This window comes from Procambarus clarkii, chromosome 78 (assembly GCF_040958095.1).
Source record: "Procambarus clarkii isolate CNS0578487 chromosome 78, FALCON_Pclarkii_2.0, whole genome shotgun sequence".
In the NCBI taxonomy this organism is placed as follows: domain Eukaryota; kingdom Metazoa; phylum Arthropoda; class Malacostraca; order Decapoda; family Cambaridae; genus Procambarus; species Procambarus clarkii.
This window is the reverse complement of record NC_091227.1, coordinates 5,574,352-5,590,242: the sequence shown is the minus strand read 5'-3', so window position 1 is coordinate 5,590,242 and position 15,891 is coordinate 5,574,352.

Here is a 15,891-nt window from a genome sequence, read left to right as displayed (position 1 = left end):
TATTTAAATTGAAAACAATAATATAATATAAAAAAATATAAGAAAAATAATAATACATTATAAAATAAAATATAATAATAATAATATAATATAATATAAAATAATATAATTTAATTTCAAGAAATTTAACTTTAAACACAAAGATGTGAAAAGGGTTCAGATAAGGCTCAAACCTTTCACAAGAGATTCATATTGGTGTATGAATGGATTATGAATGACTCATGTTAGGAGTGTAAAGTTGCCACAACATCTCAAATTAGTGTTAGATACATATGTCTTGGTTATAAGTTTTGGAAACCTATTTAAGTCCACACACAATATCGTATCTGATACGATAAAACAAACGTTTCCAATCCTTTCAAATACTTTCCAGATATGTTGTGGCAACCTAAAATTGTTTGCTGGGTATATATATATTTATATATATATATATATATATATATATATATATATATATATATATATATATATATATATATATGTATATATATATATATATATATATATATATATATATATATATATATATATATATATATATATATATATATACATATATATATATACCTCCTCGGGGTATCGTGGAGACCGGACGCACCGTGGAGCTCCGGGCTACCTTCATACTTTATCACAAAACAGTGAGGTCAAGCAGGTGGGGCGTTGGTCAGGACATATGTGAACATCATTAGAAGACATCTTCAGCGTTTGAAGTCCCTCCATCGTCCCAGTCAACGGTATTTTACAATTTTCTCCTGTTTGTCAAGCTTGAACACACCAGCAACAGTGCCAGTGAGGGAGGCCTACCACCTTAACGGCCGGGGCGGGATGGGGAAGGGCGGGGGCGGAGGGAGGCGCGTGAGGGAAAGTGAACCTTAGAGTAAGGCGTCACTAGGAACACCCGCTCACCAGTCAGGCGGAGGAGGCTGGTAGTAGCCGCATTTCAAACTGCCCTCACCACCACACCACCCCACCACCTCCCTCGTGGGCTCAGTGAATGATAGTGAACAATTTCTGTCTGTTTGGTGTATACTTTGCGGCCCCGACATACAAAGTGAATACCATGTATATATAGTGCCATAGTGAAATATACATCTCAAAGTGCCAACTCCGATACTCAGTGCCATACGCACCACAAAGTGTCAACCCCAGTTTATAGTGTCATACATATAACAAAGTGCCAACCCCATATTCTCAGTGTCATACATACCCTGGTGTACATATATGTGAATGTATATTGTGTGTCATGTGTATAGCCCACTCGATACCACGCCTCCCCCCACAAACCGACCCCATCCCCCCCCCCCCCGCACCTCACTACCTGAGCTGACCCTCGCCCCACCGGCCTCCACACCCAGCCGCGGCCTCCACACTCAGCCGCGGCCTCCACACCCAGCCGCGGCCTCCACACCCAGCTGATGCCTCCACACCCAGCCGCGGCCTCCACACCCAGCTGATGCCGCCACACCCAGCTGATGCCTCCACACCCAGTTGATGCCTCCACACCCAGCCGCGGCCTCCACACCCAGTTGCTGGCTCCACACCCAGTTGCTGGCTCCACACCCAGTTGATGCCTCCACACCCAGTTGCTGGCTCCACACCCAGTTGATGCCTCCACACCCAGTTGCTGGCTCCACACCCAGTTGTTGGCTCCACACCCAGTTGCTTGGCCATGACCCAGTGTGTTTGCTCCCCTCTATAGAATAATGCACAGTTTAACTCTGCCAACCGAGTTGAAATGGAAGGGGTCCCAGCGGTCGGGCAGGACTCCACAAACCTTGAGGTGCCAACAACTGCTCCTAAAAGAGGTTTTTGCCGAGTATGCAACAAAAACACCGCCATAAACTCCAACGGTGGTGTTATCCGCTTTCACACCTTCAACGAGGAAAGATGCAGTGGTTCCCACCAGCTTCCGAAGGGAAGCAATGGCCAGCTGCCATTAACAGTTAGGGAAGAGACTCCCATTAACCTAATCTCATCTGAGAACCTCACCCAAGCGATCATAGCGACGTCTGCTAGAACATTACCACACATCCCAAAAGCAGCCCGCCCAAATGCAGCAGCCAAACTTTGTAATCTTCTGAAAAGGGTCAATGATGCACCGGAAAACATTCAAGCGTGGCATAATGTCTTTCTGTTTGGCAATGTATGCCTCACCGTCCCTCCAAGGAGGGACAAATCACTTGCTTCCTCGGTCCTGAGGGCGATAAATGAATACCCAAGGGGGGACAACCTAGTTCGCCTGCCTCTCCGAGCAAAACACACCCACCGCAGAAATGGTAACAACAACATACCGGAAACGTACAAAATCAGAGCACAAATCACCAAGAAAATTGAAGAGGGAAATACCGCAAGTGCTATTAGAGTCCTCACCAGTGACGAGAAAATTGCTCCTCGAAACTCAGCCACAGCACGGGCCCTGCAAAGCAAGCACCCACCCAGAGCCCCTCGCGGCGACAACATCGTTCCGCCATCAGCCGACACCATTTCAGACCCATTAACCGTTGGTGAATCTGAGGTCTACAAAGCAGCCCTTTCTTTTCCACCTGGGTCAGCAGGCGGCTTTACAGGGTTAAAACCTCAACATATCAAGCAAATGTTAAATCCTGCAGTTGGTGATGCTGCACAAGATCTTCTTATGGAACTCACAAGGTTCGTCAACATGTGTCTGGCTGGTGAGATACCTGAGGTCATCAGGCCTCTCTTTTTTGGTGCCTCCCTCTGTGCTCTCAAAAAGAAGGACGAAGGAATCAGGCCAATCGCTGTTGGCAACACTCTCCGACGCCTGATTGCCAAGGCTGCTACGAGGGTTGTCAGCCAGCAAGCGGCTGAATTGCTGAAACCAATCCAGCTAGGATTTGGAATCCCCCAAGGCTGTGAAGCGGCTGCCCATGCAGCACGAGCATACATCACAAACATTTCTGATGAAAAGGCCCTGCTCAAACTGGACTTTAAGAATGCCTTCAACATGGTAAGAAGAGATGCAGTACTTTGTGCCGTACATCGCCATTTCCGGCCCCTCTACCCGTTCATACTATCGTGCTACAGTGGCGAGTCAAAACTGCTCTTTGGTGAACATGAAATCAGATCATGTGAAGGTGTTCAGCAAGGTGATCCTCTTGCTCCCCTTCTTTTCTGCTTAGTCTTAAAAGAAATCACCGAAAGCTTGTCCAGCGAGTTCAACATCTGGTTTTTGGATGATGGCACTATAGCTGGCACCGTAGACCACCTCTTGTCAGATATCAGGAAAATAAGGGAGCAAGAAGTAAGCCTGGGTCTCGTCCTGAATCCTTCCAAGTGTGAAGTAGTCTCCTCCAACCCAGACATCGTAGCTAGAATAAGGTCTGCCTTGCCTGGAGCCCATGTCATTAGGGCCGAGAACAGCACCCTCCTTGGAGCTCCCCTCGGGTCTAACGCCATTGAGGAGATCCTCGACAAGAAAATCGCAGACCTTAGGAGGATGGAAGACAGAATAGGTGACATCGATGCCCACGATGCTTTTTATCTCCTCACCAAATGCCTATCCCTTCCGAGGCTAACCTACTTTCTGAGGTGCGCCCCATCTTACAACAACCCAAAGCTTGACGAGTATGACCTCCTACTGAAGACCATGCTCGAAAAAGTTGTTAACCTCTCCCTCAACGAATGCCAGTGGAAACAAGCCACTCTTCCTGTCAGGCTCGGTGGCTTGGGTGTCCGCACCGCCACCCAAGTTGCTGTCCCAGCCTTCCTGTCTTCCTCCTCAGCATCAGATGACCTGGTTAAGGAAATTCTACCTGACACCCTGAGTGATGTAGCGGGGATACAGGACCCCCACTACACGGAATGCGACACGAAATGGGGTGCCATGACAGACCCAGCACTCAGACCAGCCATGCCGAAAGCCAAGAAACAATCCAGTTGGGACAGCCCCATTGTAGACAAAGAAGCCACAGCTTTGCTGGAGGCAGCAACAACCCCCAGTGATCGTGCACGCCTCACAGCTGTGCAGGCTCCCCATGCAGGGGACTTCCTTCTGGCAGTCCCTATGTCTGCGACAGGCACACGTCTTGATCCGCAGGAGCTCCGTATTGCAGTCGCTCTCCGCCTTGCTGCCCCTATCCACACTGTTCACAGGTGTATTTGCGGCGAGGCAGATGCTGACGAATATGGATTGCATGGCCTGCACTGTGGAAAATCGGGTGGTTGGCACACTAGACACGACGAAGTCAACGACATCATTAAAAGAAGCCTTGCCTCTGCTCAGTGTCCAGCGGAGAGAGAGCCCCGCAACCTACTGAACCGTGACTCTGCTAGCTTTGCCAGCCGACCAGACGGAATCACACTGTGTCCGTGGAAGGGTGGCAGGCAGTTAGCATGGGACTATACTTGCGTATCCACCCTGGCAACGACATACATCACCCTCTCTGCCGGCACAGCAGGAGCCGCAGCGACACACAGAGAAAAACAAAAGTCAGTCAAGTACAGGCAACTAGATCAAAGGTACAATTTCGTTCCATTAGGGTCTGAGACCCTAGGCCCATGGGGTGAGAGTGCAAGAAGGTTTCTTAAGGATCTTGGTTCCAAGCTCATTGACACCACAAGAGACCCTAGAGCAGCAAGTTTTCTCTTTCAGCACCTCAGTGTCGCGATCCAGAGGGGAAATGCCCGCTGCATCCTCGGTTCCTGCCCGGCGTCGGAGGAGTTCGAGGAAATCTACAGCCTCTAGGAAGCGAACTTTTTCTTGTGTCCTCTTAATGTTCATTTTTTGTATAAAATCATATATGTAACTGTATAACCTTGCATAATAAAGTGTACATCATAATAAAGAAAAAAAAAGGGGGTGGTAGGAGAAGTGAACACTCTTTCGTATTCAGAGTTAAATGTCAAGTTTTTCCCTGAGTGCTCTGTGTTCCCTTCTCTGAGGCTGCGGGTCCCTATAATTGCACCAGTGGTGGTACCCCCCTATATATATATATATATATATATATATATATATATATATATATATATATATATATATATATATATATAATTACTGCTGACACATGTAGCCTACAGCTATCAAACGTTATTGGGAACACTAAGGAGAATCTCACACTCCTTAAATCGCATGGGTGAGTGATTTATCGATCACGCATGTCGATAAACACTCGAGAGTTACGTTACTCGACAGAGCGGGGGCGGTCTCTCTAGACGGCCTCGTCACTCACCAAAACTCACCAAAATTACGTTAATTAATACTGCAACCATAATATATATTTATATAAATCACACTTGTCACGGCCCTGGGAACAATACAAGAAATTAAAGCCACACTGTGGTACACTCCACAATAATCATTGCCAGGAATCACTGGCGTTACACATACCTGAGCGCTCAGTGTTGGAATTCCACACCTGCAAGACCACACATGGAAATGATATCACTCCATCCCATGGACGATCAACAATCAATACCACAATGAAATAATAGAATTAATAGGTCTTTAATAATAGAATTAATAATAGAATTAATAGGATTTTATTCATGTATGATCGTGGAGAACCTTGATTTTCCTGGTCACATCTTAATGGGAACTGATTTTCTGTCGCGATTTGATTATTCCTTGTCTGCTCAAAAAGGGGCTAGGAACTGCAGGTTGCAGTTGGGACAGACTTCCTACCCAGTGGAGATGATCGACCATCCCCCAGTTGTAGCTTCAATTAAGAGGAAGCTGAAATATAATGCGCACTATCCAAAATTGATTTTTAAGTCTCTTCCAGACACAGTTAAGAGGTCATGCGCCTTGCATGCATTGACCAAACAGAGTTGCCCACCACATTCTGTTAAATTTATTAAAGTAGCTGTGGGACGTCACATACAACCAGGTACCACCCTTCAGGTGGCTGGGAGATGTGATAGTTTATTAATTCCTCATCACTTAGTGGTAGTGCTCGATAAATGTGCACTCATTCCAGTTGTCAATCTTTCACATAAGACTTTTCGCTTCAGGGCAGGTGATAGGGTATCTCAGGGAACCATGGTGGAGGACACAGAAATCTTTCACCATGAGTCAGCTGAGACGCCAACCGTCACTGCACAATGTAGTGCACTGAACATGCTGAATTCTAAAACACCATCCAAAGTAAAATACGAGACGAGAGATGTTGCACAGAATGTAGAGGAAGTAGAAAAATTAATTTCAGCACTTGATTTGCAACATGTTGCACAGGCGGATAGGAAGGCACTGAGAGGAGTTTTACGAAAATTCCCGAAATTGTTTGCGACAGAGGATGACCAGATTGGTCTCCTTGATAAGATCGAGCACACCATTCCAACTGGTGATCATTTGCCTGTGTACACGAGACAGTGGAGGTTGCCGGAACAGGCAAAGAATGTTATCAGGGAGGAGTGCCAGAAAATGTTGAGACAGGGCGTGATAGAGCCTAGTACGTCACCGTGGCTCTCTCCTGTTGTGCTAGTTCGGAAACCGGACGGTAGTTATCGTTTCTGTGTTGACTACCGGAAGGTGAACGAATTAACTAAGGGTGATGTGTATCCGTTGCCCCGAATACAGGAGATAATCGATCAATTTGGTGCTGCTAAGTATTTCTCAACTCTTGACGCAAAATCGGCGTATTGGGCGATTCCGGTGGCAGAACAGGATAGGGAAAAAACAGCATTCTCGGATGGTAGGCACACTTATCAATTCCGTAGGATGCCGTTTGGTTTGAAGATAGCGCCTTCGTCGTTTCAGAGGGCCATCAACTTCATTCTTAGTCCGGTACTGGGTAGGCATTCTTTAGCGTACCTGGATGATGTTGTGATCTATTCCAGGACGTTTGAGGAACACCTGCAGGACTTGACTGAGACTTTGAAGTTGTTAGATCAGGCAGGTTTCAGGCTGAATGTTCAGAAGTGCACCCTGGCGGCTCAGAAATTCAAATTTCTGGGGTTCCAGGTGTGCCCAGACGGTATCCGACCTGACCCAGATTCTTGCCGCGCCATTGCTGACATGCCTACTCCAAGGACAGCAAAGGACGTGCGTAGGTTTTTGGGGGCGGCCGGATATTTTCGTCGTCATATTGAAGGTTTCGCTGGCATTTCAGCACCCCTGACTGATCTGACAAAGAAAAATGCGAAGTTTGTGCGGAAATCTGAACATGACGAGGCCTATCGCAAACTGAAAGACCAACTAATCACGACACTGGTATTGGCTATTCCTGATTTTGAGAAAGAGTGGGAAGTGCACACTGACGCCAGCGGTATTGCTATTGGCGGGTGCTTAATTCAGAGAGATGCGGATAATTTACCCCATCCGGTAGCCTATTTCAGTAGGAAGGTCAAAGGACCTGAAGTTCGTTATTCAGCTACGGATCGGGAGGCACTGGCAGTAGTAGAATCAGTTAGGTATTTCGAACCTTACCTATTTCAGCGGCATTTTGTAATCTACACAGACCATAGAGCATTAACACACATATTTAAGAAGCGAACGAAATGCCCACGAATGTCACGCTGGTCTCACGAACTTTCGGCCCACTCATTCCAGATCTTGTACAAGCCTGGTCCAGCACATGTTGTGCCAGATACGCTAAGTAGAAATATAGCGGCAGTTCAGATTAATGAAAATATTGAAACCATTCCATCAGATAAAATGAGAGAATACCAGATGAGCGAGCCTAGATGGAAAGAGATTATTGAGTATTTAGAGGGAGGAAAATACCCGAAAAAGAAAAAGAAGTTACCTATTCATGATTTTGAGATGAAACAGGGCGTCCTGTATTATGTTAATAGCCAGAATGATAGGGCAGTATTTCAGCTAGTTATTCCGGACGCGTTGCGGTCATCAGCGTTAAAGCTTGCGCATGCTTCTAAAATTGCAGGGCATCCGGGGGTCTTTAAAACGCACTTAAAAGCAAAGTCTCTATTTTATTTTCCAGGATTACTTTCTGAGGTAATCAATTTCGTGAAGTCGTGCCCTCGTTGCCAGAGGAGGAAAGGCACCCTTAAGGTACAAGCCTAACTTCAGGAATTTCCTGAAATTAGTGAACCTTTAGATCGTGTGGGGGCCGATCTGATTGATTTACACCACAGTCATTCAGGTAACAGATATGTGTTGGTGCTAGTTGACCATCTGTCTAGATACACTACACTAGTTGCATTACCTCAGAAGGATTCTCGTACGGTTGCAGATGCGTTCTTGCGTAGGTTCGTTACTGTATTCGGACCTTCTAAAGTTTTAGTCTCTGACCGGGGTCAAGAATTCAATGGGAATATATTTAGAGAAGTTTGTAAGATTTTAGAGACAACTTCGGCTTTTACAACAGCCTACCACCCACAAGCAAACGGAATGACGGAACGGACTAATCGTTCAGTCAAGGATATGCTTGCAATCCTTGCTGAACATGATGCAAACACCTGGGATGAACACCTACCCTATGTTCAGTTCGCCTTGAATACTGCCATCCACCAATCAATTAACACCCAACCACTTCATTTGTTTACTGGTAATTCATGCAATTTCCCCTCAGGTCTGCTTAACAGACATAATGTTGCATACGGGGAGGACTATCCTTCAGAGGTCCTTGGAAAAATGAGAAATGCATGGAATATTGCAGCTGAAGCGTCCAAGAAGGCACGGACTCGGTATGCTCATTTTTATGACAAGAAAGTGCGCCCTCTTGAGTTGAAGGAAGGAAGCCTCGTATTGAGAGTGAATGAGGCTGCGCCCGCCAATCAGAGCAGGAAACTAGCTCCGAGGTGGCGAGGACCATATAGAGTAATTAAAAGGGCGGGGCCGGTTAATCTTGTTATAAAAGGAGTGTTCGAGGACCAGGTGGAAAGGACAATTCATGTTTATAAGTTGAAACAATATCATGTTAGAGAGGAATTAGAACTGCCTTCAGCGGGTCTAGTTCCTGACTCAGCAGTGCTGACTCATGGCTTCACCGACGAGTCAGAAGATGAGGATGACCCTCTGTCATCGCTCATCAGTAGTCAGGTGCAGTCTCGCCACCCTATGGTGACGAGATCTCGCGCTGTACAGTAAAGTAACTTCCTTGGTTAGTATAATTTAGTATTCATTAGATTTTCCTGTAAAGGCAATGAGGTGTACTATGTCTATACTTGACTCAGGTAGCAACTTTTACCGTGCTCTGGGGTTCCACCTCCACCAAACCCAGAGTATATCTATGCTTCCGCTGTGTTGTGTCTGTCTGTTCCCAGGTCTGATTGGTACACCGACCCAGTTGTTCCAGCCACACGTGAACCCTAGTCTGTAAAGACCGAGGGGGGAGGCACGTTACACAAAGCCCTCCCCCCACCAGACCCAGTAACCCATACATCAGTTACTTTGGGGATGAGTGACTGTCAAAGAGTCACCCGACCGACGCCTCACGTCACTAACGAGGTTGTCAGGGCCAGCGAGCTGTCCACATTATAGCAGTCACCGGAGGTGCCATACAACGCCGGGGGTAGCTGTCTCGAGATCACCACTACCCACCTGCTGCGTCATCAAGACTGCAGCCATTCCAGCAGTGTTGGAGGAGAGGTCAACAAATGGAAAGCGCGTAGCAGTACTCAAGAATTTCGCCGGAAGATTAATGATTACGTCATCTGAAGCAACAAGAAAGCGGAAGTAAGGCGGTCACAGGTGGAAGGCACGGTTTCCCTACAGAGTACCGGGACTCGCCAATAGAAGGTCGCAAAATTGTCTCCTTTTGCCTAAAGTCGGCGGTACGAGGGTATACACAGTTGGTGTTTACGGCCTAGTAACCTGGTGACATTAAGAAACGCCGGAGATGACGTGAGCAATGATGGAAGACGAGATTCACCTGTTCTGCAAACAAGCAACCCGCCTCTACGACCCTCTAACATCACTCCTGCTAAGAGACACCGTTGGTACATTCAGTCCTGCTCTGCTGTGGTCATCTGCGACGTCAAGTTTAACATCAAGACTGCCGTGTGAACTGTGATTGATACGAAGGCGTGTGGACTGTCGAGAGCAAGATTAATGGCCGAAGTAACAGTATTCTACAGCTGTCACTTGGCACTCCGCTCTACTACACTCTGTCGTCATTCAGGAGTACCGGATGGGAGTACAAGAGGACCAGGTATTGATGTCTACACATGGGAAGAAGCAAGATCGACACCGTCATCGTCAGCGACTACATTCAGCATCCAGCAGCATCGATTTTTTTCTCGATTATTCAATATGAACAATTGATACAAACAACAAAGTTGGCTCTGAACATCTGTGTAAAGAATATCTGGACACTTTTGTTTAAATGTTGAAAAACAGATTTAGAATCAATACTTTATAAATGTTGAAAAACAGATTTAAAATAATTCTGGTATAATATATGAAAATTTTACTCTATAAATTGGTCAGTAATCAAAATCGAAGCCCCTGTGCCATTGTTTTAGCCCTGAACAAACGGTTATGGAAAATTATGTTGTGATACTTTTGCAGAATGTTTGAACACAGGAGAGGCGGACCAATATAAACATTGACACTTCTAGTGAGTGAGAACACTTGGCTGTACAGTCAGCTGAAACCTGTGATATAGTATAGGAATTTTTTTTTTATATTTTTAGATACATGTAATAAACGTTAGGTGTGTTCCTTAGCATGTCAAGGTTGACATTGATGGGGAGTGGTTAGTACACGGATGTGTACCTGATAGTTCCGTAGTACGCTCCCGGATGACTGAAAGTTCAGTCTGAAGATATAACTTTAATGTTTATGTTTGAGCACGGTGTGGCCGGCTCTAGAGGACACATGGACTTGGCTAGTGAAGAGCCAAGAGAGTTTAATAGCTAGTCTTTGATGGTAGAGTAGGGACATGTTATTTAGCTATGTCAGTAAGGATAGCATGTATGTTTCCTGATGTTAGAGGATTGCTGTCAGTTGACAGCTGAGAAATTTTTGAAATGTGAACATATTTATTATGATGTTGGACTCTATTATTTGTCAAATTTTATTAGTTAGGTTAGCTTTTGTTTGTGGCATGAGTTGAATTGTGGGTTTGGATACTAAACTTCGTGATTTTTAACAAATTAACAAGGTTTACTAAGTGCTTGTGCGGGGGGTAGTAACAAACTAGGCTGTTGTAAGAATTATTCCAGAAGGTTCCAGAAGTTTCGGGTAGGGACCTGACCTCTCAACGCACATTCCCCTGGGGATTAGCAGGTCTGAGTCACAAATGGCGGGTGTCTCTGTTCATAGTTGCGTATAATGAATCATCCTATAGTATTCAGTAATTTAGAGAAATTAGCCTTTATTGATTTTGTATTAAAATTGTATTGTATAATAGTACTGGGTACAATATCAAGAGTATTCTAATTATTGAGTTTAAGTCACCATCAGTGACGTCACGAATCAGATCTAAGTTGTAAGGCGGAGTGACCGGCGGTCATAGGTCATCAGGGTTGACATGTCTACTATTTCTCAAAGTTCAATTAACCATTTTGGGGATCGGGAACAGCTCTGCCGTTAGATGCTTGTGTAATTTAATTTCAGTAAAATAATTCAACCAGTCTGGATGAATTAAGTACAACAGAGGTTAACTGTTATAACTTAACCTTGCTAAGTAACTGGGTAAGCGATGCGGAACAATACAATGCTCTAGTCTGGGCTAGACCAGACGAGGACAGATCAGTGTGGACACCAGATCTACTGGGAGAGGTCACCCATCTTACCTCTCCCAAGGCCAGCCCCCAACATCTAGCTGGTTGCCCAAGGTATAGTTGCTATGGTTATGTATAGGGATAGTCTCATTGCCATTCAGGTCAAGTAGGGAGTGTTAAAGTGACAGGGAGTGAACATATTTAGATTTTGTTTTAGTTTTTCTTTTAATAAATTAATTAGTTAATATTTTGCATTTTATTATTTCCATGTGTTATGTGAACTTGTCCTGGTCACGTGGTCCACACGAGGTAAAGTTGGATTGGGCGCCGATTCTAACATCGAATCGGAATTCATCATTACCGTGTAATTTATTCCACACTCAAGGTCATCGGTTATAGTGGGGATCAAGCCCCAAGGTTGATTAATTAGCATGATCGATCCAGACCTCGATCATTGCTCTTGTGTTACTGGTCTGGTGGTGGCGGCGGAGGCGACTCTAGGGTTTTGCTCAAAGCCTAGGTCACGTCATACTGGTTGTAGAATCCTAAGTCGGTCAATCGTCTTAGGACCACGTGGCGTGGAGTTGGCTTTGGTAAAAGTTTTGGAGTCCTTTGTAGAGAATAAAAAGTAAGAATACGGGTAGAGAGGGAGAAGAAGGAAAGAGAAGTAAAGAACAACCCTACCCGTGTTATTTATCCCACCGCTGCCACCATTGTAACACGGGTAGGGTTTCTCTACTTATCTTTCCTTCTTCTTTTCCCCCTCTACCCGTATTCTTACTTTTTATTCTCTACAAGGGACTCCAAAACTTTTACCAAAGCCAACTCCACACCACGTGGTCCTAAGACGATTGACCGACTTAGGATTCTACAACCAGTATGACGTGACCTAGGCTTTGAGCAAAACCCTAGAGTCGCCTCCGCCGCCACCACCAGACCAGTAACACCGAGCAATGATCGAGGTCTGGATCGATCATGCTAATTAATCAACCTTGGGGCTTGATCCCCACTATAACCGATGACCTTGAGAGTTCTTGAGTGTGGAATTAATTACACGGTAAAGATGACTTCCGATTTGATGTTAGAATCGGCGCCCAATCCAACTCTGCCTCGTGTGGACCACGTGACCAGGACAAGTAAACACATAAACACATGGAAACAATAAAAATGCAAATTATTAACTAATTAATTTATTAAAAGAAAAACTAAAACAAAATCTAAATATGTTCACTCCCTGTCACTTTAACACTCCCTACTTGACCTGGATGGCAAATGAGAAGACTATCCCTATAATTAACAATAGCAACTATACCTTGGGCAACCAGCTAGATGTTGGGGCTGGTCTTGGGAGAGGTAAGATGGGGTGACCTCTCCCAGTAGATCTGGAGTCCACACTAATCTGTCCTCGTCTGGTCTAGCCCAGACTAGAGCATTGTATTGTTCCGCATAGACTATGTTTTACCAAGTTACTTAGCCAGGTTTAAGTTATAACAATTAACCTCTGTTGTACTTAATTGATCCAGACTGGTTGAATTATTTTACTGAAATTAAATTACACAAACATCTAACAGCAGAGCTGTTCCCGATCCCCAAAATGGTTAATTGAACTTTGAGAAATAGTAGACATGTCAACCCTGATGACCTATGACCGCCGGTCACTCCGCCTTACAACTTAGATCTGATTCGTGACGTCACTGATGGTGACTTACTCAATAATTAGAATACTCTTGATATTGTACCCAGTACTATTATACAATACAATTTTAATACAAAATGAATAAAGGCTAATTTCTCTAAATTACTGAATACTATAGGATGGTTCCTTATACAAAACTATGAACAAAGATGCCCGCCATTTGTGACTCAGACCTGCTAATCCCCAGGGGAATGTGCGTTGAGAGGTCAGGTCCCTACCCGAAACTTCTGGAATAATTCTTACAACAGCCTAGTTTGTTACACTGAATGAATGGCCCAACAAATGCCTGCTAAAGTTTAACCCGAGTAAATGCAAAGTAATGAAATTAGGCAGTGGAAACAGGAGGCCAGACAAAGGATACAGAATAGGAGATGAAGTACTTAATGAAACAGACAGAGAGAAAGATCTAGGAACTGATATCACACCAAACCTGTCTCCTGAAGCCCACATAAAAAGAATTACGTCTGCGGCATATGCGAGGCTGGCTAACATCAGAACAGCCTTCAGGAACCTGTGTAAGGAATCATTCAGAATCTTGTATACCACATAGGTAAGACCAATCCCTGAGTATGCGGCCCCTGCATGGAGCCTGTACCTTGTCAAGCACAAGACAAAGTTGGAAAAAGTTCAGAGGTATGCCACTAGACTAGTCCCAGAACTAGAGGCATGAGTTAAAAGGAAAGGTTGCGGGAAATGCACCTTACGACACTGAAAGACAGAGGAGTGAGGGGAGAAAGGATCACTACTTACAAAATCCTCAGGGGAAAGGACAGTGTAGACAAGAATAAACTATTCAACACTGGTGGTATGCGAACAAGGAGACACAGGTGGATACTGAGTATCCAAATGAGCCATAAGGACGTTAGAAAGAACTTTTTCAGTGTCAGAGTAGTTAACAGGTGGAGTGCATTAGGCAGCGATGTGGTGGAGGCTGACTTCATACACAGTTTCAAATGTAGATATGATAGAGCCCAGTAAGCTCAGGAATCTGTACTCCAGTTGATTGACAGATGAGAGGCGGGACCAATGAGCCAAAGCTCAACCCCCACAAGCACAAATAGGTGAGTGCAGACACAGACACAGACAGAGACACAGTTGCAGAGACACAGAATCACAGAAACACAGAGACACAGAGACATAGATAGAGACACAGACACAGACACACAGACAGAGACAGAAACTCAGAAACACAGAGACAGAGACAGAGACAGAGACACAGAGGCAGAGACACAGAGACAGAGAAACAGAGAGAGAGAGAAACAGAGACACAAAGATAGAGACAGACACACAGAGACAGACACACAGAGACAGACACACAGAGACAGGCACACAGAGACAAGCACACAGAGACACAGAGACAGAGACACAGAGACAGAGACACAGAGACAGGCACACAGAGACACAGAGACAGAGACACAGAGACAGGCACACAGAGACAGACACACAGCTGTGTCACCAGTTGATTGACTGTTGAGAGGTGGGACCAAAGAGCCAGAGCTCAACCCCCCCAAGCACTAATTGGTGAGTACAAATAGGTGAGTACAGACACACAGAGACAGACACACACATTGAGAAGGTTTTCAGGTTGGGCTGGTACAACAAGGACAGAGACCACCTAGTAAAGATAGTGTTTGCAAACGAGACTACGAAGGAGGTTATTCTAGAATGGAAGAGTCATCTGCAGTATGTGGAGGAATACAAAAAAGTATTCCTGCAGAGGGACAGGACGAAGGAGGAGAGAGCCAGGGCAGCAGAAGTAAGAAAGAAGCCCAGGGAGAGAGGAGAAAGTCAGTAAATTGCAGCACCCCACACAACAGTCCCAGAGACAAGAAGGGAACCCACAACCAGCATCCCAGCAACACCAGAGGGGAGAGCAACACCGACACCCTCCTCTGCATAGAAACCCTCCCTACTCCCTAACCCTACGTGCCGCCACTCAAATGCTCACTCAACCCTCCCTCCCCCTGCCCAACCCCATACCGACCCTATCAACCCTCCCCCATTCCCACCATATCCTCTGTCCCCCCTCCCCCTTCATCCCATATCCGCCCTATCCCTCTGCCCCTTTCACCTTGTATCCACCATGTCCCCCCTACCTCCTTACTCCCTACCCAACCTGTCCCCCCTTCCCTTGAACCCCCACCCCCCACACCAGAATCCACTGTGACCCTGTTAACCACCTCACAGATCTTCACACCTATGAACAGCTTCCTCCATCAGCAAAACACTCACCAAGAAGGGGACAAGAGAATGATCAGAAGAAATTGAGCTTCTGAGCAATGTACACAAACATAGATGGGATTACGAATAAAACAAGTGAACTTGGAGAATGGGCACTAGAAGAAAACCCAGAAATAATAGCACTCACAGAAACAAAGGTAACAAAAACCCTAACAAATGCGGTGTTTCCACAGGACTACTATGTAGTGAGGAAAGAGAGAGAAGGAAGAGGAGGAGGTGGTGTAGCTTTGCTGATAAGAAAAGGCTGGAGTTTTCAAGAGATGGTTGTTATGAGGGAATGAAAATTCCCTCAGCTAGTTTTTATAGTTTTCTAGATTAGGCTAGAGTCACTTTAGGACTCTACACAAGAAGTTTTCAAACTACATGCA